The sequence below is a fragment of the Protopterus annectens genome, chromosome 11.part0 (genome assembly GCF_019279795.1).
Source record: "Protopterus annectens isolate FY-2018-M chromosome 11.part0, PAN1.0, whole genome shotgun sequence".
Taxonomy (NCBI): domain Eukaryota; kingdom Metazoa; phylum Chordata; order Ceratodontiformes; family Protopteridae; genus Protopterus; species Protopterus annectens.
Window position 1 is genome coordinate 1,462,340,242 of NC_056745.1, and position 23,275 is coordinate 1,462,363,516.

The 23,275-nt window shown below is 40.5% G+C and overlaps 1 protein-coding gene across 1 annotated transcript in view; it reads right to left on the minus strand.

The window, feature by feature from the left end:
• LOC122815905 (V-type proton ATPase subunit S1-like) overlaps positions 1-23,275 on the minus strand; it is a gene marked incomplete at its 5' end in the record, with an annotated part of 315,745 nt that overhangs the window by 12,133 nt on the left and 280,337 nt on the right. The gene's annotated exons all lie outside the window — the stretch shown is intronic.

Genomic DNA, 23,275 nt, shown 5'->3' on the forward strand with positions numbered 1-23,275 from the left:
GCAGAGACCTGGGGAGAAAAGCTCCAGAGATAGTTACATTAACATTAATTTGAGCAACAATTACAAAAAAAGTAGTCAGACGTTTGGTAACAATAAAAAAAAAACATTTGTTTGGTAAATAAGCTACATACATATTGAATGACAGCAGATATGCTAACAGCTTAGTAAAGAGACAGACAAGTTACATAGCAGTGAGAAATAAGTATGAGTTGCTTATGACTGGGGGAGCCTACTGATAAGCAAATGGATTAAGAGGTGAGGGCGATAAGTAAAAAGAGAAGGGGGAGAAATGTATCCTGGAGTGATACAGGTGCAGATCCAGTTATTACAATGGTGTTCTTTGAGTAGTAGTTTAAATTTGGTCTTGGTGTGGGTGTTGAGTATGTTTTGTGGAATACAGTTCCATATTTTTTGATATGATTTGTGAATAGGGAGTCACCAAAAGAGTTACTAGATTTATAGCTTTTTAGTAGCAGTTTATTGGATGAACAAAGTGAATGGGAAGTGGTATAAGGTTGCACTAGGTTTTCTAGAGCTGGACAGGCGTCAGGTTGGTGAATGATATTGGCAGCAACTGTAAGTTAGCTTAGTGATAGGAGATGGGATAGTTCAAGCCAGTGTAGTTGTTTCAGGGGTGTGCAGTGATGTGTTTTGCTAGGGAGGCCAGCAGCAGAATGAGCAATCTCGTGGTAGCAAGTCTCTAGTTTGGAGAGGTCAGATTTCCTAATATTAGGGAAGATGGGGGAAGCGTACAGTAATATGGACAGAAGGTATGTTCTAGCTTGGCCCAGCTTAGTGGGAGGGGTGAGGAATGTTCTGAACCTAAACAGTCAGCCAAGTTTAATATGCAGCTTCTTAATGGTAAGGGCTATGTGTTTGTCATATTTAATGAGCTATCTATTGCAACACCTAGAAGTTTAGTGTTTTCTACTGGCTTGATTTTGGTTCTGTTGGAGGAAAGGATGTAAAGTGAGGAAGCTGGTTCTATGGATCTATTATGTGAGAATATTATGAACTTTGTTTTATTGGGGTTTAGTATAAGTTAGTTCTCCTTGAGGTACAGTTCTATATCTGAGAAGGCTTGTTGGGTTGTGATTTGTAGTTCTGGGTAGGAGGGAGCTGTGCAGATGACTGTGGAGTCATCTGCATACTGCACTATAGTAACATGTGGGGTAGAGGAATTGAGTTTATTGGTAAAGATGGAGAAGACTAGGGGTCCCGGAATTGAGCCTTGTGGGTTGCCAGCAGTAACAGGTAGTAGTGGAGATATGCCATCAGCCCACTTGACAGCCTGTTGAGTAAAGGTGTTTTGAGAGGGAGTGGTTTATGAGTGTGATGCTGGGAGTGGTTGGGATGTGAGCGGGATAGATGTGTTCTTGGAAGTGAATGATTGAGTGAGTAGGAGGTGTGGTATGTTTGAGTACAAATCTAAGGCAAGTGGGTGGGAATGGGGGTAGGATAGGGGAGCGAAGTGAGCCCGAGTGAAGTGAAGGGCGAATGGAGTGGGATGAGCCAGTTTCGAGACACAGCATATCAGAAAAACAATCAGCAGCTTGATTTGCAATTTAAGTGTTGAGTCTGCTATGATTCATACCTAATTTCAGTGTGGAGCTACAAATAAGCAGTTAAGCAGACAAGCATATATTATACTGATGCTGGTAGTTGGAACTGCAGACTGCCAGCGTTGTCCTAAAGGTGATTCATGTAACACATTGGTTAGTGACCAACCTTCTTACAGTCCGAAAGTAAAAGAAGGGGGGAGGCTGTGGGAGACTATGCATCCCAGCAAGGTGTGCACACCAAGAGAAAAAAAATGGAACAGTTGTTAATTTTGGGAGAACTCATTCAGTATTATAACACATACTTTATAAAGCAAACAGGGGATGTTTATCTGTTTTGTTAGGTTTTTTTTGCTGTCACTGTAGGTCACTCGTGCTGGAGTTTGCTTTACAGTCAACAAGGCTAAATTAATCTGTATCCAAGGATTCAAAGTCATTTGTATCATTCTTTCTAATTCAGGTGCAATGTAGTCCATAGCTTTGCAAATAATACTAGTGAGACTAATAGGCCTGTAATTCCCATGGGCAGCAGAGGAGTTCTGCAAGGGAAGCACAACAGTTGTCCTTACCTTGAGGATGTAACTACTCAAGGGACTGAAGTAGAGGAGGTGGTGGACTTATATTGCTGTATGACACTAGTGATATTGTCAGGAGCAAGCACCTGGTATTTTTAATTTTGGAAAATGCTGAAAGGACATGGCCCTAAATGATGTTGAGAAAGCATGTGTAAGGAAAAATGAAGGGGTGCAAAGAGGAAAGGGTGTGGTAAAGCAAGAAAGTAATTTGTTTGCAGAAAGTTAAGCAATATGCTTGAGGTCAGAGTAGGAGATACCATTAGAGATGCATTTAGTACAGGCTAGGTTGTTACTTCTTATCTTCCTATTATAATTGAAGATAGCATTATGGTTGTGTTTTCAATTTCTTCAACCCTAAGTTCATAATCTACATTGTAATTCCCTATTAGACTGGACCTCGTATCAGACCGTAGCAAACACACCACCACAGGTACAATGTCAGACTCTCTCAGTGATCATCTCCCAATCTATACAACCAGACATCTCACACATCCAGTTAAACTGCATACATATATATATATATATATATATATATATATATATATATATATATATATATATATATATATATATTCCTTATTATACGGAGCCCCTCTCCTAACCAACCTATCCTCCTCTATCACCTCTAAACTAGAAAACTGCTACAACAAAATCTTTAAATTTGCCTCTAAATCTAAAAATATCACCCATCACTGCCTAACCCTACAATCCCTGAAATGGCTAGAACTCCCAAACTACCTAGACTATCTCCAACTCACTATTGCACATAGACTCATATTTCACCCAACAAAATGTCCCACTCTAACTAACATCCTTCCCCTTATACACCCAACAGAGCTCTCAGATCTGAAAATCAGAACTTAATTACTATCCATAAACCTAAACGTCCTGCTGGCCAACTTCTCCTATCTTTCCTCGCTAGGCAAAAAATGGAATTCCCTTCCCTCCACACTAAGAACCATATCAAACTCAGAAAACTTCAAAACCCAACTATTCAAACACCTGTCCACTAAATGGAAATGTACCTGCCTTCACCCAACCTAATCCAAGGGGGTTCTCTCTCTCATTCCCAAGCTCTACAACTGTCATAGTTATCTTCCTATGAGCCTATCTAAGCTCTCAACAATTTCTATAGCTTCTCGCTAAGCTCTCAACAACTCCTACAGCTACACTCGCACAGGCTAACCTTGTAAATATTGTAAATAGCATTATACTGTTGATATGTGTATGTAAAGCATATTTACATTTTCTTAAAAGGTTTATATGTAAACTGTTTCCGCACCTAACACATATCTGTTTTCCTCAAATGAAACTGTGATCCCTACCTTCAAGCTTAATGAACTTGTTAACTAATCATAATATTGAATGCATTTATGAGTAACTATTCTACATAATATTATCTTCAATATTAACTATCAGTTGTATCTAAATTGTATAATGCATCTTGGAGCTTTTCTCCCCAGGCCTCCACTGAAAATGGGTCAATTCGGCCCAGTGGACTTCCCTGGTAATCAAACTGCAAATAAGCAAATAAATTAAAAAAAATATATATATATATATATATATATATATATATATATAAACAACATGCAACCTTTTCAAGTTTAACCCAGAAATGTTCATTACTGCATTATCATCTATTAACTGGAACTTCCTAAAAATCCTCAGTTTAAAAGATGCTGTAAATTAATTCAATACAACTTTTCTAAATATCCTAAATATCCTTACACCTCATAGAAGGAACAGACTAAAATAAAATAATGCAATTTTTGCTATCCAAAAAAGTAGAATGCTAATTCAGGATAGAGAAAAAACATGGAAAGAATGGCAAAAGTATAAAATACCTCAATATCCTGAAAACTTCAGAACACTTTGTAATAGTATGAAAAGGCAAATAAATGAAGACAAAAAACAATACTGTAATAACTTTCATAATAATACTAAACACAACCCTAAAAAATCCATTAAAGTAACATTACATCCCAGCCAAAAATTCAACCCAACATCTCTCTCCTGATAACTCACCACTTGAAGCTGCAGTGCAGTTCAAGTCTTATTTTTTAGATAGTATAACATTTCTAACCAAGGATTCCTCAACATCTAATCCCAACTCCACCTAACAACTACATAGTACCACATCCCAATTTCACTTTCAAACACATTCCCACATCCTACATAAAACTATTCAAACAAATTTAAACTGTGCTCTTCTTTAACTGATAACCTTCCAAGCGAGTTCCTAAAAATAGCAGCAGATAGCATTGCCTATTCTGCCTCAATCATTATAAATAGGTCAGTCCAGGAATCCTAAATTCCCCTCAATCTCTCTGGAAAAAGTCACATATTATCCCTCTGCACAAAGGAGGAAACAATAACTTCAGACCTGTAGAAATCTTATCTCCCCTCACCAAAATACTTGAAAAATGTACTCAAAAACAATTACGAGACTATCTCCTGCAAGAAGAACTGTTATTCCCAACACAACACAGCTTCCATCTTTCTCATAGTACAGCCTCTGCCCTTCAAACCTATATATAGATAATATCAATAAAGTTAGAGATAATGGCAAACTAGTGTGTTCCTTATTTCTAAACCTGTCTAAAGCCTTCAACAGTTTGTCACAGCAATATTCTGCTCCAAATGTCCTCACCAAGTCTCTCTCAGTCCATCCTTCTGTGGTTCAAAAGCTACCTGTCCAGTAGCTATTAATCAGTAAAATGGTACTCCACACTCTTTCTTTACCTCCCTGTCACCATCAGTGTACTGCAAGACTCTATCCCTGGTTCACTCCTCTTTAACATTTTCACCATCAGCCTCTATACTTCCACACAACAAGTCACCCTAATACAAAACACAGATGATTTACTCTCATTTGCACATCTGACAGCATGGTACATCTCCCAAAAAATTACTCAAGGAGCTTTAACAGCCACTGAAATATGGCTTCATAACTCACAACATTATGCTCAACCCCAAACATACTGTACTTTCCCCCAAATCCCTATCTCATGAAAAAAACGAAATTTAAAGTCCTCTCCCTTGATAATACAACAATTGAAGGAACTTATCTTAGTAAATTATTAAGGGTGATAGTAGATGATAATCTTACATTTGACCTGCATGTACAAAATTGCATAAGATAAACTCATCAGAAACTAAGGATGCTTTACAGAGCCAAAAACTCACAACAATGCAACTAAAACTAGACTTGCCACTATTCATCTCCTCCCCGCACTTCTCTATGGTGCTCCCATCCATACTATGTCCAGGCTTCACAAAAATTAAAACTTGAACAATGCTATAACAAAGTTGCCAAATTTGCATCAAATACCTTTTCAGAACCCACCACCACATAGCACTGAAAATCCTACATTGGTTAGAAATGCCTCATCAACTAACATATACACAGCTTCTTACCACCTATAAAAGTATGCAGTATCCACCTGTCCAACACTAAAAATCATTCCATATAACTGTGTTCCCAGTTGGTCATTGTGATCTAGTGACCAAAAACTCCTGTCTGTCTACAAACCTATCAAATCTGCTGGGCATTGATTGCATTCATACAAGGTTGCTAAGGCCTGGAACTCCTTACCTGTATCCAGCAGGTCAATACCTTCCCTCCCATCTTCCAAAACCACTCTGAAAGACTTCCTGCCTAAAATCTGTCTCTATTCTTGCTCAAAACCAGGAAAAACTATATCCCTAAATATGAGCAAGTATCTTTTCATACCTTATACCTCCTTAGTCTCCCTTCTTCACTTACTTCCTTACTTCTATCAAATTCTCTTCCCCGACTTTCTACCTAAATATACCATGAGGCCTGTTTTTCCATCACTTCAAATTGCAATTCCCGTTTGAATTAGTCCAACTTACCTTTAATTTCTCTACCAGCTGTCTATAAAAGTTCTCTAAATATTAAATAATTTTCAAGCAAGATGCTATCCTCCAAGAAAAGGAAGCCAATCTGGTGGTCCCCTGCCATAAACAAACTCTACAACAGCAGGAAGAAACTGTTGCAAAAGAGAGTAAATTCCTATGAGTGGAGGAGCTCCCTGGTCAGCCTCAATAAGAAGCTGAGATCCCTTATATGATCCTCCAAAGCTAGCTATGAAAACAAAATTGCCACTGATTCTAAGGGCAACCACAAAGCATTATATAGCTATGTCAAGAATCTCAATGGAAACACCCAGATCTGCTCTGAGTTACAGCACAAAGATGCAAAAATTACAGAACCAACTGATATTGCCATCATCCTGGCAGATAGGTTCAGTGCTAACTTTACCCCCCTCTCACTTCCTAAAGGGCCCATATCTATACAGGAAGAATGTAGAGTCTCTGTAATCACATCTATGCAAGTAAAAGCTGCACTCTCTAAAACCAAAAACACAGCATCCATGGGACTGGACAACATCCCAGGCTGCATTTTACATGAACTTCAGAACGAACTGGCTCCCCACCTAAGCACCATGTTCAATCATAGTCTCACGTCAGGCTTTGTGCTCACTGAATGGCGGACAGCAACAGTTATCCACTCCACAAAGGGGGAGCCACCACTGATCCTGGGAACTATCGCCCTATTAGCCTGATGAGCCTGGTCTGCAAGGCCATGGAACGTATCATCATGGCACTCATAAACAATGACATTGGTAACCTCCAAACTCTGGACCCCACCCAGTTCAGGTTTCTGAAAGGCAGAGCATGCCTTCTGAACCTGATCGACTTCTTTGAGGCAGTCACCAAAAACGTAGACGAGGGTAAGGTGGTTCACACAGCCAATCTTGACCTTGCCAAGGATTTAGACACCATCCCCCATTCTGGATTTATAGCTAAACTGACTAAACTAGGTATAAATCCCTACATCACAAGATGGGTTGCCAACTAGCTCACTGACAGAACCCACACTGTAAAAGTTGCAGACTCCAAATCTGACTTCAAATCAGTGACAAGTGGAATACCACAGAGCTCAGTCCTGGGACCTCTCCTGTTTGGTATCTACTTCTCTGAAGTATAGGCTAACACAGAAGGCCTCTGGCTAATGAAGTTCGCAGATGACTGCAAACTAGGAGCCATAGTCGAGTCCCCAAATGATGTGGACATCCTACAGAAGGGCCTCACTGAGACAGATGTCTGGTGCCAGAGGCATGGCCTCAAGCTCAATGCCAAAAAGTGCATTGTCATCCCTTTTGGTTAAAAACTCTGTACCCATGAACTACCACATAAATGGCAGTCTACATAATGCCGAATGTGTGTTAAGAGATCTTGGGACCCAGGTGGACAGTAGTCTCTGCTTTGATAATCACATCGCCACAGTAGTCAAGAAATCCTTCCATGTGGCACACCTCATCACAAAAGAGTTCTCATCCAGGAAAAAAGAGGTCATTGTTCCTCTCTACTCGGCACTCATTAGACCCATTGTAGAGTACAACACCGCTTTTGGAATGTACCTCACAAGACATCTGCAGCAGCTTGAAAGGCCACAGAAGTACCTCACAAAGAGGATTACTGGCCTCAAACAGATGCCCTACACTGACTGTCTCAAAAAACTCCAGCTTTACTCTGTAGCATATTGCCTACTCCAAGATCTCTGCCTAATGTATAAAGCTATGTTAAACCCAAAACTGTTGGACATGTTACACCTAAAGAAATCCCAATCCCTCCAAGCTACTGCTCTAGGGACCTAAACTTTGTCACCAAAATAAACAGGAAATGCTGGAGGGATATATTCCTGTCCCAGAGACTTCCTATACTCTGGAACAAGCTACCCATCCATGTCAAGCAAAGTTCCTCATTAGCACTCTTCAAGAAAAATCTTGATGAATGGATGGGAAATAGGAAATACACCTCGGGGATTACTTATGTGGCTCTGCTCGACAGGGGCACAGGAAATTAGCTTTCTTGAGTGGCATAAGCCAGGGAACCTTGTTGGTTAGGCTTACGTAGGCCCTTGGGCTGATAGCCTAGTACCTACCTATGAACCTATATGACTTGTATCAATTCTTAACCAGTGTTTTTGTATTATGTGTCACTATGAAGATTGTAAAGTTATTGTTCTTAAAATGTTTTGTAATAATTTGGAGCTTTTCTCCCTGGGCCTGCAATGAAGATAGGCTTCTACCCAGTTGGAATTTCCTGGCAATCAAATGTCAATAAATAAATAATTACATTGACACCCTACTAGAATGCATGCCCCTGGATGCAGTCCCTGGTGCAGATAATCTACTCCTTTGGTTTATATCACTTTGTAAAGACTTCCTTACTACACATCTCTCTATATATAATTTCTGCATACTACATAATACAATGCCAGACATATGGAAAACTGCTCTTGTTAAACACCTTCATAAACAGCCTCTATCAGAAAATGCCTCCCACTTCCACCCTATCTCCATCCTTCCAACAATTGGGGAACATACCTGAAAAACTAATGTACAACCAAATGTCATATATATCCAATAGTACCACCACCACCTCACTCATACACAGCATGGATTTTGGACTGGCCAGAGCATAATGACCAACTGGAAAGGCCACAGAAATACCTCACAAAGAGAATCCATGGTCTCCAGCATCTGTCCTATGTGGACAGGCTCAAACCACTATCACTCTACTCAGTATCGTACAGATTACTCAGAGGTGATCTCTGTCTCGCCTGCAAGGCAATATCGGACCCTGCTGTACTAGAGATGCTCCATATCAGTAAGTCTAACTCCTGGCGCCTTACCTGGTCAAAATGTCTAAATCTAATATGCAACATCAACAAAACCTGCTGGAGAGAAAGGTTTGTCTCCCAGAGGCTGCCCTGTCTCTGGAAAAGACTTCTCATATATGTCAAAGTACCTTACTGACCCTCTTCACGCGCAACCCTGATGAGTGAATGGGAAACCACAAATTTGTCTCGGGGTTCCACCTGTGTCCCTCACTGACAGGGGTGACAGGTACTGACTGAGGTTTCCTTTTTGGGGATAAACTCTTGGTTAGGCTTGTAAGGGCCCCAGAGCCATTAGCCTAAAACCCTCCTATGATCCTATGACAACACTATGGTTACTTACAGATGACATCCTTCTTAACATGGATAAAGAAAACCTTTCAGGAGCTCTCTTCATTGACTTTTCCAAAGCTTTTGATCTTATTGATTACCTTAACTCTCTCTCTTCCAGCAATCAGGGTAAGCGCTAACACCATCACCTCTTTCCAACATTTCTAAACCACTAGCACCACTCACCAGAGGAGCAGCCACAGAGCCACACTCATCCTGCTGTTGTCACCAGAGGAGCACCCTGCAGATCCATACTCAGTCTACTGTTGTTATCGGAGGAGTACCCAATAGATCCATACTCATCCTACTGTTGTTACTGGTGAAGTACCCCACAGATCCATACTCATCCTACTGTTGTTACCAGAGGAGTACCCCACAGATCTACACTCATCCTACTGCTGTTACCAGAGGAGCACCCGATAGATCCATACTCATCCTACTGTTGTTACCAGTGAAGTACCCCACAGATCTATACTCAGTCTACTGTTGCTACCAGAGGAGTACCCCACAGATCCACACTCATCCTACTGTTGTTACCAGAGGAGCACCCCATAGATCCACACTCATCCTACTGTTGTTACCAAATGAGTACCTCACACATCCACAGTCTTCCTGCTGTTGTTAACAGAGGAGTACCCCACAGATCCACACTCACCCTATTGTTGTTTTCAGTCTTTATTCACAAACTACCCTCTGATTTCCCTAACATTCCTATCACTCTTTATGCAGAGAACATGGTTATTCTTCAATCCACTCACCTTCCGCTATTTAAACCCAGCTTCAGTCTGACCATCACTCCTAATTATTGGCTAAACAAATAGAAGCTACTCTTGAGCCCCTCTAAAACAAAAAGTATATTTGGAACCTCACAAAAGCTGAAAAAAATCCTAAAAATCTCAACACTGAAAATCTCAATGGTTCCCCAAGAGAAACAACCATGCTCATTAAATACTTAGGTTTATGGCTAGACCAGTCACCTAACTTCCAGAAACACACTGAAAACACCAGGAAACAGATGAGTTATCATTTTATTTTGATTCCAGAAACTCTCTCTCTTTCTCTACAGAGATGCTAGAGATGCAATAGGCAATGGAGTCCTCATTGCTGAACTTAAATACAGGCTCCCCATCATAGCCATAGCCTCTAAACAAGCTCATCTACTCTACAGTCCATATAAAACAATATCTGCTGACTCATTAACAATCTTCTCCCCTTTAGGAACACCACTATATCTCCCTCTCCAAAGCTAAATGGCTACCGGTCTCCTAGACTAGTAGAGTTGAAGTACTCATACGATCTTTTCTTTTCAAACTACTTCATCCAGGTGCCTTCCAACATGTTGCAGCCAGACGCCATGATAAAACCACCCTCTACAACCTCTCTTAGTTAACTCCCTTACCCCAGATACCCCAAATCAAACTGTACTGTTCTGACTATTCCTTCTCCATTCTTACACCCAAACTCTGTCAATCCCTCCCTCCTCACCTAAGATAAGTCTCCTCTTTTCTCACTTTTAGAACTCAGTTCAAAAGACACCTCCATCAAAAAATCTGACTGCTTTTCTATTGGACACATAACCTAACTCCCTGCTCACCTGCATCACTCCTACATTGATCCTCTGTTCTCATCTGCTTCTTCCTTCTCATATTTACTACTAAAATTAATTCACATTTATTTTTCTCCTCTGTTAATGTTTACATAGTGTATACATTTTATGTAGGATTAGTTACCTTCTGTGATTACTCTGTTTGCAAATTTGTTCTGTTTTATTTCTTTGTGAGTTGAAACTTGCCATTATAATAGTATCAGATAGGTATAGATACCTCAATACATCTGTCTGAGAGGGAGTAAAATTCAGAGGGCAAGACAGCAGCTTCAGTTCCGATTTTTTTATGAAGAGATGTACCATTTATGATTTACCAATATTCATAAATAGTAATTAATTAGTTTTGGATTAATCACTGAATGTTAAGGAGTTATTATGGGTCTGAAAGCATATTAACATGTAGATCTCAGAGCGGCTTCATCTAGGGAAGTGAGCATGATTCATCTTTTCCAAGTGGAACTCAAGCAGCGTGAGTTTGCAGGACAAATGCAGGTACTCTGATAAGAAACAGTAAATGTCTGAAAGCCTGCCTTCACATTGGAATCAGCACTGCAGCCACTACTATATACTCTCTGTTCAATGGGGGAGGGCTTTAGAATTGCATCAAAAAACCTCCTAACCCCATTGGATGCTAATGATAATCATCACCTCCCACCTCCCTTAGCCAGTGTGCTAGGATACCACAGGTAAAGAGGAAAGAAGGACTTATAAATGATGAGGGCTTGATGAACACGAGGTGGCATGGGCAAAATGCATTTTTTAAAAAGTCACTAAATAAAGCAATGTAATTATGCAACAGAGACAGAGAACACTTTTTCACCCAGTTTAGAGCATAATGAAACTCTGCTAGCTCCATTTCAGAAAAACAGACAAAAATAATTTAAGCTGGTGACACAGGAGTTGGAATTTGACATAGTGGTTAAGGTGTTTGCCTTTTAAACAAGATGTTAATGGTTTGATTCTCACCAAGGAAAATTGGCCTGACTTAAAATTGCCCACAAGGGCAGTTAGCCTACCACTTAACTATGAACCTACATCATCAGTCACTAATAACCATATTCAGCCCCCCCAGAAAGGTATCTGTAATGAGCATAGACAGTTACAGTACTGGTCCCGGTTTCTGGGGTGATAAGGGAGATAAGGAATACAGCAGCAAGCCCACAGACCAAAAGCCCATGCCCAACAGTAGCAAAATACAAAATCACTGCAGCTGCAAATAACTGGCATGAAAAGAGGTCTAGAGAAGTAGGAATTCTTTAAAATAAATTTCTATTTTGGCAGTCAATATCATAAAACTTAGTACGATATTACTATGTCTAGGCAATTTAGATCCTGTGTCCCAGCTCCAAAGAATCATTTCTTTAGCTGCAGCTATTTGCTTCCCCAACTACTCCACAGGAAAGGTTTAAAGTCTGCCAACTGGTTAAACTCCCCAAAACATGTATCTAGTAACCTCTGTCCTTTCCATCACAACACCAGCATTTGCAGTCTATCTGAGAAAGATATGTGTGCTTGTGGTATACAACTAACACCTCCAATCAAAAATCCTAAACCTTTTGGACTTTGACACAAACTTGTGAGCCATACAGCCATCTGTCCATTGTTCCTTTGTACATTGCCTTTCTTTTCTCTCCTCAATCTTTTGTATGCTTAATGTAAGAACAATACAAGTACCAATGAAATGAAAGTCAAAAGTTATTATTTGTGACAACCTGAAGAACTCCTGAGACCAGATAGCAAGGAACATATAAATATGTATGAGCTTCTCCACAAGCAACAACATGGCTTTAAAAAGCTATTCAGTACCATCATTGCCCTACTAAAGTAACTAACATATTATACAACCATATAAGCAATGGTTTTGTCTCTGTAAGACATGACCAGGGCCTTTGAGGCAGTAAACCATAACCCACATATACACAAATTACTTTGGCAACAACACAATCAACTGATTGCAAAGTTACCTAAACGAAAGAAGAGTCAAAGGTTATACAAATAATCCACTATCCAAATATGGTACATTGAATATTAGAGTTTGTCAGGCCTCTGTGTTGGAGCCTCTTTCCTTTTTCAGCTTTACTATTGATGTCACCTCTGAACTCCAAATCTTTAATCTAGCTATGAATCCAGAACACTGCCTTAGTCACAACATAAACTCCAAAATCCAGAATACTACCTCGGTCACTAAAACATAAACTCCAGAATCCAGGATACTACCTCAGTCACTACAACATAAACTCCAGAATCCAAAACACCACCTCAGTCAATACAACATAGACTCCAGAATCCAGAACACCATCTCAGTCAGCACAAAAAAGAGAAGCTACCTGGCAATTAATTGCTTGTGAATAATGTAGGACAAATTCAACAGTCACCAAAAATCCCAACAGAAACACAGCTGAGCTGTAGAAGCAGTATAAATGCTTTCTTTTCAGTATATCATAAAATGCTAATAGCAAATAATACCTGAGGCAGAACAATATTAGCAGCAGTCCACGTCATAAATATCACAGACCATTAATCAAAGAATAAAAACATAGTTTATGCATCTATATTATCTTATCGAAGTTTCAGAATATCGAATCTGATATGGTTGACACCATATCATCGAATTCTGAAACATCGAAAGATAAAAAAAAATGCCTAAAACAAAAATAAATTAAAAATTACCTTTGCAAGCAGGGGGGCAAGCTGCGTCCCCCACAACCCCCCTACTTAAATATACCAACTCCAAGACCGCACCACATTGAACTAAATGGAAATCTTCCCTTACGGAGATTTCCATTTAAACGTTCAATGTTTTTTGCTTTCCCTAATTTGGTGCCGACAATATCAGCTTCGATATTGTCGGCCTTCGACAATGTGAAGTAGACCCTAGTTTATTATAAAACAGGGTTAACGCTTTCACTATAAAGCTTCATCAGACTACAGTTACAAACACTTAAACAATTAAAGTGGCAGAAAACACCCTTGAGCTACCATTACTCATTACACACCTTTTGGCCCCAAAACATGGACTGAAGCTCCAAAGGCAGTGGTGTCTCCATATTCATAAAGGATATGCACACCTCCAGACTAGTAACCCAGCATAATGCATCTGAGATACTTCAGGTACAACTAACATTGGGTAAGACTGCGATCCAGGTTATAGCCTGCTACAGGTCCCCAACCCTGTCCCTACACTCTCACTCTACATTCCTAAGCACTCTGGAATTTATCAAGGGCCAACCCAACACTTTCATACTAGGAGACTTCAACTACCCCTCCATCAACTGGGAAAACTACTCAAGCACCAATGCACTGGTCCAACGCTTCCTGGAATTCATCAGTTCCACTGCCTTGGACCAGCTCATTCTTACCCCCACTAGAGGAAGCAAAATCCTTGACCTGGTTATTATTAACATGGGCAACCATTGCTCTATACCAATAGTCAATTCCTCTCTGGTTAGATCCAACCACAAACTAATCACCATAGAAATCCACATCGCACCCACACCCTTGCAAAGGTATCCATCATGAAAAACATCTCCAAAAAGCTGACTTTGGACTCCTAAAAACAGAGGTGGCTAACTTCACGGCACCTATGGCAATGGAAAATAGATGCATGACTGCCAAATCATATACCAGTGCACTGTAAAAAACACGTACATAAATGCATGGAACTAGCCATACCCAACAGAACCAAGATGCTCTCCTCCAAAAAAAGGAAGCCAGTCTGGTGGTCCCCTGCCATTAATAAACTCTACAACAGAAGGAAAAAAACTGTTGCAGAAAAAGGCAAATTCCCAAGACTGGAAAAATTCCCTTATTAGCCTCAACAGAAAGTTGAGATCCATCATCAAAGCCTCCAAAGCCAGCTATAAAGGCAGAATTGTGGCAGACACTAAAAACAACCACAAAACCTTCTTTAGTTATATCAAGAATCTCCATGACAATACACAGATTTGCTCTGAGTTACTGCACAATGGTACCTCCTATACTGACCCAACAGATATTGCTAACATACTGGCTGACAGATTCAATGCCAAAGGGTTGGGAGGGTGGCCTAATGGTTAAGGTGTTTGCCTTACAAACACAAGGTGTGGGGTTCGAGTCTCACAAGGGATAATTGGCTAGGCTTAAAATGGCTTCGCAAGGGCAGTTAGCTTAGTACTAACCTATGAACCTATGAACCTATGAACTTTACCCCTCTTTCCCCCCCAAAGGACCAATCGCAATACTGGAAGAATGCTAGGCACCCTGAATTACTGCAGCACAGGTTAAAGCTGCATTGTCTAAGGCCAAGAATACAGCTTCCATGGGACCTGACAATATCCCTGGTCGTGTTCTACATGAATTACAAAGTGAACTGGCACCACATCTGTGTGCTCTGTTCACTCACAGCCTCACCTCAGGCTTTGTCCCTACTGAATGGTGCACTGCTACAGTCATCCCTCTCCATAAAGGAGGAGTAACTACAGACCCTGGAAATTATCACCCCATTAGTCTGATGGGTCTGATATGTAAGGCTATGGAGTGCATCATCATGGATGTAATTAACAAGGATATAGGGAATCTCCAAACTCTAGATCCCATGCAATTTGTTTTTTGTGAAAGGTAGATCATGCCTGCTCAACCTGTTTGACTTCTTTGAGTCAGTCACCAGAGCGGTGGGTAATGGTAAAGCAGTTCATATAGCCTACCTCAATCTGGCCAAGTCCTTTAATACCATTCCTAACTCAGGAATTATTGATAAACTCACCAAACTAGGCATCAACCCTTGTATCATTAGGTGGGTTGCAAATTGGCTCACAGATAGAACACACAGTGTGAAAGTAGCAGACTCCAAGTCAGACTGCAGACCACTCACAAGTGGAGTTCCACAGGGATCGGTCCTGGTTCCTCTCCTGTTTGGCATCAACTTTTCAGACGTCCAGGCCAACACGGATGGACTCTGGTTGACCAAATTCGCAGATGACTGCAAGCTGGGGGCCATTATTAACTCCCCAAGTGATGCAGACATCCTACAGAAAGGCCTCACTGAGACCAATGACTGGTGTCAAAAGCATGGCCTTAAGCTTAATGCCAAAAAATGCATTGTTATCCCCATAGTTAAACACTCGGTCCCACTAATAACCACATAAATGGGAGCCCACTGAACACTGAAGGTGTTATAAGAGATCTGGGGACACAGGTTGACAGCAACCTCTCTTTCGACCACCACATTGCCACTGTGGTCAGAAAGTCCTTCTATGTGGCACATCTCATTACCAAGGGTTTGCCTTCCAGGAAGAAAGAGGTCATCATTTATCTCTACTCTTCCCTCATTAGACCAATCATAGAGTATAATGCCCCATTTGGCATGTACCTCACTAGACACCTGCAACAGCTGGAGAGGCCACAAAAGTACCTCAGAAAGAGGATCTTAGGCCTTAAACATATGTCTGACCCAGCTCTGTTAGAAATGCTACATCTAAAGAAATCCCAATCCCTTCGCACCACACACTCCAGAGACCTCAACCTCATTACTACATTCAACAGAACAAACTGGAGGGACAGGTTCATAACCCAGAAACTGCCCATGCTCTGGAATAGACTTCCCATACATGTCAAGCAGAACACCTCATTAGCCCTGTTCAAGAGAAATCTTGATGAGTGGATGGGAAATAGAAAGTTCAACCCGGAAGATCACTCCAGTGGCTCTACTTGACAGAGGCACTGGGAACTAATGATGGGCGGCACAATGCCAGGGCACTTCTATGGGCTAGGCTTGTAAAGGCCCCAAGGCCATTAGCCTAGTACCCACCTATGAACCTATGAACTGAACTAGCATTTAAATACTGACTACCAAGTAAAATAGAGCCTTTTTTCACCAATGAGATTCAAACATGTCACAAGTTGCTAAGCTACTGTATACACAAAAAAAAAAAACTTCAATTGCAAATAAATAAAACACTTATGAAAACAAAACAAAAAAGACATGTAAAAATCACCTTTCTAGCCATTTCCTTTTCAGGCATATCACAAATTGCTAAGCTACTGCATACATAGTAAGAAACTTCAATTATAAATAAAAAAAAACACTTGTGAAAACAAAACAAAAGAAAAAAAAGACATTTAAAAAATCACCTTTCAGCCTTCTTTTCAAAACAGGTTTCTTTGATACATATTCAGACACACTATACTCCCCACTGCCAATCATCACTAACAAGTGTCCCTCCCCCACCCACTTACTTCCTGCTCTCCAACTATTCTCCCCAACTCTCTGTCATTATTCTCACTGCCCACACTGCTACCTCAGCCTACTAATCTCTACCACCCCATCTCACATTTACTTCTACACATCTCTCATTCTACATCATGCTCCATCTCCCAACCTGTTTTCTCACTTCAGCCTTCCTCACATCCCGCCTTTGCCCCCTTCTATATCTTACTATCCTCCCTGGCTCATCACACTCTTTACCGCTACATATAACTTCTTCCTCTCAAACAATTGCCCCTCATTCCTTCTCCTCCATATCCCATAAACTTCTTCTTCTTCTGTTGGCTGTTCCCATAAGGTGTTGCCACAGTGGATCATCTGTTTCCATTTCTTCCTGTCCTCTGCATCTTGCTGTGTCACACCAACTGCCTGCATGTCCTCTCTCACCACATCCATAAACCTTAATTTAGGCCTTCCTCTTTTACTCTTGCCTGGCAGCTCCATCCTTAGCATCCTTTTCCCAATATACCTAGCTTCCCTCCTCAGCACATGTCCAAACCAACGCAATCTCATCTCTCTGGCTTTGGCTCCAAACCTTCCCACCTGAGATGACCCTCTAATGTACTGATTTCTAATCTTATCCTCCTCTTCACACCCAGTGTAAATATTAACATCTTTAACTCTTCCACCTCCAGCTCTGACTCCTGCCTTTTTGTCAATGCCACTGTCTCCAACCCATATAACATAGCTGATCTCACTACCCTCTTGTAGGACTTCCCTTTCACTATTACTGGTACACGTCTGTCACAAATCACTTCTGACACTCTTCTTCATCCACTCCAGCCTGCCTGCACTCTCTTCTTCACCTCTTCTCCACACCCACCATTACTCTGAACTGTTGATCCCAAATATTTACATTCATACACCTTTCCCAGCTCTACTCCCTGCATCTTCACCATTCCTCTATCCTCCCTCTCATTCACACACTTATAGTCTGTCTTAGTCCTGTTTATCTTTATTCCTCTCCTCTCTAGAGCATATATCCACCTCTCCAGGGTCTCCTCAACCTGTTCCCTACTCTCACTACAGATCACAATGTCATCTGCAAACATCATAGTCCACAGGGCCTCCTGTCTGATCTCATCTGTCAACCTGTCCATCACCATTGCTAATAAGAAAGAGCTCAGAGCTGATCCTTGATGTAATCCCACTTCCACCTTAAATGCATCTGTCACTCCTACTGCAGACCTCACCACTGTCACACTACCCTCATACATATCCTGTACCACTCTTACATACTTCTTTGCCACTCCTGACTTCCTCATACAATACCACAACTCCTCTCTAGGCACCCTATCATGTGCTTTCTCTAAGTCCACAAAGACACAATGCAGCTCCTTCTGACCTTCTCTATACTTCTCCATCAACACACTTAGAGTAAAAATCTCATCTGTACTGCTCTTTCCTGGCATGAAACCATACTGCTGCTCACTAATCATCACCTCCCTTCTTAACCTAGCTTCTACTACTCTTTCTCATAACTTCATGCTTTGACTGATCAGTGCTATCCCTCTGTAGTTACTACAGCTCTGCACATCACACTTATTCTTAAAAATTGGTACCAAAACACTTCTCCACTCCTCAGGCATCCTCTCACTTTCCAAGATTATGTTAAACAATCTGGTTAAAAACCTCACTGCCATTTCACCTAAACACCTCCATGCTTCCACAGGCATGTCATCTGGACTAACAGCCTTTCCATTCTTCATCCTCTTCATAGCTATCCTTACTTTCTCCTTATAAATCTGTTTAACTTCATGATTCGCTATCCCCACATCATCCAACCTTCTCTCCCTCTCATTCTCTTCATTCATCAGCCTCTCAAAGTACTCTTTCCGTCTGTTCAACACACTCTCCTCACTTGTGAGTATGTTTTCCTTGTTATCCTTTATCAGCCTTACCTGCTGCACATCTTTCCCATATTCCATGAGCTATACCCTCCAACTACAGCTGCCTTCTATAAATTTAATCTCCCTCCAGTACCTCTCTCTGCTAACCCACTTCACTGGCAATAATAGACCTTTCTTCAACTACTCTCCTCACTTACCCTCCCCATTGAACCTGATCACCCATCTTTTACATCTAGTCTCTCTCTTTCTGTTTCTGGTGACATCCATCCAAATCCTGGTTCCACTGTCTCCACCAACATCTGCTCCTCTACATCACCACAATCATCCTCTCCTAAAGCCATCCACCTAGCTACAATCAATTCCCAAAGTATTTGTAATAAAATACCCAACTTACACACCTGGCTGTCACATAACCATCCCAACATATTAACTGTCTCAAAAACCTGTCTCAAACCTGATATCAAATATACTGAAATTCTCCCCTGACTACCAAATCATACAGAATGACAGACCTACCAAGAAAGGAGGAGGGGTAGACATAATTTATTCCTCTTTTCTAACAGTCATTCCATACACTAACCCCATTCCTAAATTCTCTCCTGCTTAACTATCCAAAACCATCCTAAAAATCATCAAATATCAATCTTCATGTCTAGCTGCCATCTATATTCCCCACAGTGATAACATCCCCATCCTTGAAGGCATTCTGTCATGGTTCTCTCCCAACATCAAAAAGGAAACATTCATCCTTGGCGATGTAGACATCAGCTGGGACACCATATCCTCACAACCATCAAGCCAAACAAATAATCTCATTAACTTCTCCCAGCTAATAAACTACCCTACCAGACCCAGTAAAGATATCTCCTCTGGCACTACACTAGACTGGATCTTAGAAACTCACCCCAACCTAATCATAAACAGCAGAATTACACCTGATCCCCTTAGCAACCACCTGCCAGTATGCCTCTTCTGTCGAAATACAACATCAATACATTCAAACTCGTATTCTCAGCAACTTCAATCCACAGACAATTTCCAACTGTCTGAAAAAATGAATTGAGCCCCCTTAAAGACTCTGCCTCTGGACAGTGCAACTAATTACTTCAACAAAACCTTTCTAGACTTACTAAACAGCCTAGCCCCTCTTAGAACAAAAAGAATAAAAGCCAAAATAAGTTAACAAACTTTCTAATCGAATTCAAACAACTCCACAACTCAGTGAAGAAACTAATAACTAAAGACCGTAAGACTTATTACTCCAAACTCCAATCAGAACATAATTCTACCCCCCCCCCAAATTTCTGGAATTGCACTTCCTCCTTTCTAAACCCTGGTAGGAAAGGCAATCCATGCTCTAACCCAAAGTCCCCAGACCATGAAATTGCGTCTAATTTCAACTCCTTTTTTGTTGACTGCATAGCTAAACTAACTGCAAACTTTCCCAGCTTCTCTCCCTCTCATAGTCCCTCATCCACTGCTTTTCCCTCTAATACCCAACCTTTCAGTCTTAAACCTAATTCCACCAGCAGCATAAAAACCTCCTCCTTACACTAAAGTCTTGCTCCTATGTTCCTGATAATCTGTCTTCCCCCTTCCTTAAGATGGCTGCCGACAGTATTGACCTCCCCATTTCCATTCTTATCAACAGGTCCGTCCAAGAAGCCTCTGTCCCCTCACTCTGGAAGAAAGCTTTTGTCACCCCTCTCCACAAAGGCAGCAATAACACAGACACTATACTAACTTCCACCTTATAGCTATTCTCTCACATGTTTCTAAAATCCTTGAAAAGTGCCTTCATCACCAACTCTTGCCATACCTAACACAGAATCATCTTCTTATCCCAACACAACATGGTTTCAGGCCTGGCCACAGCACTACCACTGCTCTTCTGTCCTTACTTGACACCATTAACCATGCTCATGACTCTGGGAAAATCGTACCCATCCTTCACTTAGATCTATCCAAAGCCTTTGACACTGCCTCACACCCTGTACTCTTTTCTCAGCTTTCCTCCTTCAGTTTCTCTCCTTCCTCCATATCCTGTTTTACAAGCTCTCTCTCCAATACACAACAAGCTGTTAAATGGAAAAATTCCACTTCCTCCTTTCTCAACAACCCCTCTGGCATCCCCCAAGGTTCTATGCTTGGCTCCTTACTTTTCAATATTTTCATTAATAACTTTCACAAATCCATAGATAATGCTACACTGATCCAGTATGTTGATGATTCCACAATCATCTGTACAGCAAACTGTCCCTCTGAACTCCTTCAAAATATCCAAACAGCCTTCTTCAATACCGAAACTTGGATGCTGAACAACCATCTCGCTCTCAATGCTAACAAAACAAAAATCATGATATCCTCTCCTTCGAGAAATTTCACCATAGACAAAAGTTCCTTCAAAATAAAAAGACAAAATAACACCCTAATTGAAATTGTACCTCACACCAAACTAATCAGAGTCACCACTGATGAACATTTACAATTCAATATCCACATCCAAAATAATATAAAAACAAAACACCAAAAACTGGGACTGCTGTATAGACAAAATCGCGATCTAACTGCTTCTACCAGACATACTCTAGCCTCCTCCTACCTGCTCCCCACTCTTCTGTATGGTTCCCCTCTACTTACTCATCTCCAGCTTAGCCTAAAAAACAAACTGGAAGCCTGCTATAACAAAGTCTGTAAATTTGTTACAGGGTCCAAATATTTCACCCATCATTGCCTTTCCCTCCACTCCCTAAACTGGCTTGAGCTTTCTAATTACCTGAAATTCAAACAACTCACCACTGCTCACAAACTCACATTCCAACTCTCCATCTGCCCCTCTCTTTCATCTATATTAACCCGTTACTTCCCCAGTCATACTCTTAGATCTGAAAACCAAACCTCCTTAAAATCTATAAACCCCTACACCATCCTGGCCAATTACTTCTATCACACTCCTAAGTTAAACTATGCAACCCCCTGCTGTACTCACAACCACTCTAATTTCAAAACTGTCCTCCATTCTTATCTTTCCGCAAACTGGGACTGTTCCTGCTCCTTCCCACCTAAATTACACTGTCGTCTCTTTCAAACCTCCCTTCAATCTCATCTACTATCACCTCTGATCACTAACATTATTGTTAGAATAAACACTAAACTTGTATAAACACTTTATGACTTGTACTTTTAATTATATTCTCTGTATTACTTTTGGGTTTATCTATATTCTAACTTTTGTTTTTTTAAATGTATACTTCCTGATATTGTATTTGTATTTTAAATTGTATGTTTATGCTTTTGTATACTGTATATTCCATACTGTATGTATGTTATAGTCTGTTAACTGCTTTTGGAGCTTTTTTACCCAGCCCACCACTGAAAATGGGCTCTGCTTGGCCCAGTTGACTTCCCTGGCCATCAAACTGGAAATAAATAAATAAATATTCATTAAGTCCATGTCCCAACTGTAATCTTAACTTAAAAATCCATCTCAGTTCAACAAATTCTGTATCACTAACTTTGTCTGGCACTGTTTTTGGCAGTCTCCATGACTAAAAATGCAAAACTATGTGACTCTCTATGTTATAGAAATATTTGGCAATGGCACTATATCAGAGACCTTTCTGTACACAATAAAGATGGTCCCTTATGTGTTCCCTTAGTCGTCTATTCGTTTTGCCAGCATAACATTTTTTAAAAGTGCAACGAGCTAGATATATCAAATTCTTGGTTTCACAGTTAGCTGCAGTTGTAAATGTTTAAATTATACCTGAGTCAGGATGAACAAAAATCCCTGATTCATTCACATAACAATGAGAAGCACACTTCCCACACTTACTTCTAGTACCCGTATCTGATCTAGGATGAATATTATTATTATTCGCAAGGTAACAAAGTCTTCTTTTAAGAGATTTTATTTATTTTTATACAAAAACCTCAGAGATTACCCCACCATCGCACTGATCTCTCTGTTGGTGTGCAGTTTATGCCAGTTTCTCATAAAAATTTGTTTTATTTGATCAACATCCATGCTATAAACTAAGGGAACTGTAACATTCTTCCTTTCATAACTACTAACTGAGATTTCTCTATGGGGAGATGAAAAATATGGCCTAGCACTTGTAGTTCTTTTACTTTTGGCTAATGTTATTGCCTCATCAACATCTCAGTATTCAACAATAACAAGAAGAGTCGTATGCTCGAGCAGCGCATGATAAAGTGGACGTTAATATTTGTCAACTTATTGAACAAGTAAGTGTTTATGAGAGAAAACTCGTACAACAAAAGAAAAAGAAGGTTCAAAGAGGCATGAGGGATTTTCAGTATAATCATGGAACTGTACAGGGTTATTATGTTAATAGCCCTAGTGGCACTATTATTAAGTGCCAGTTTTGAGGGAAGACTATAA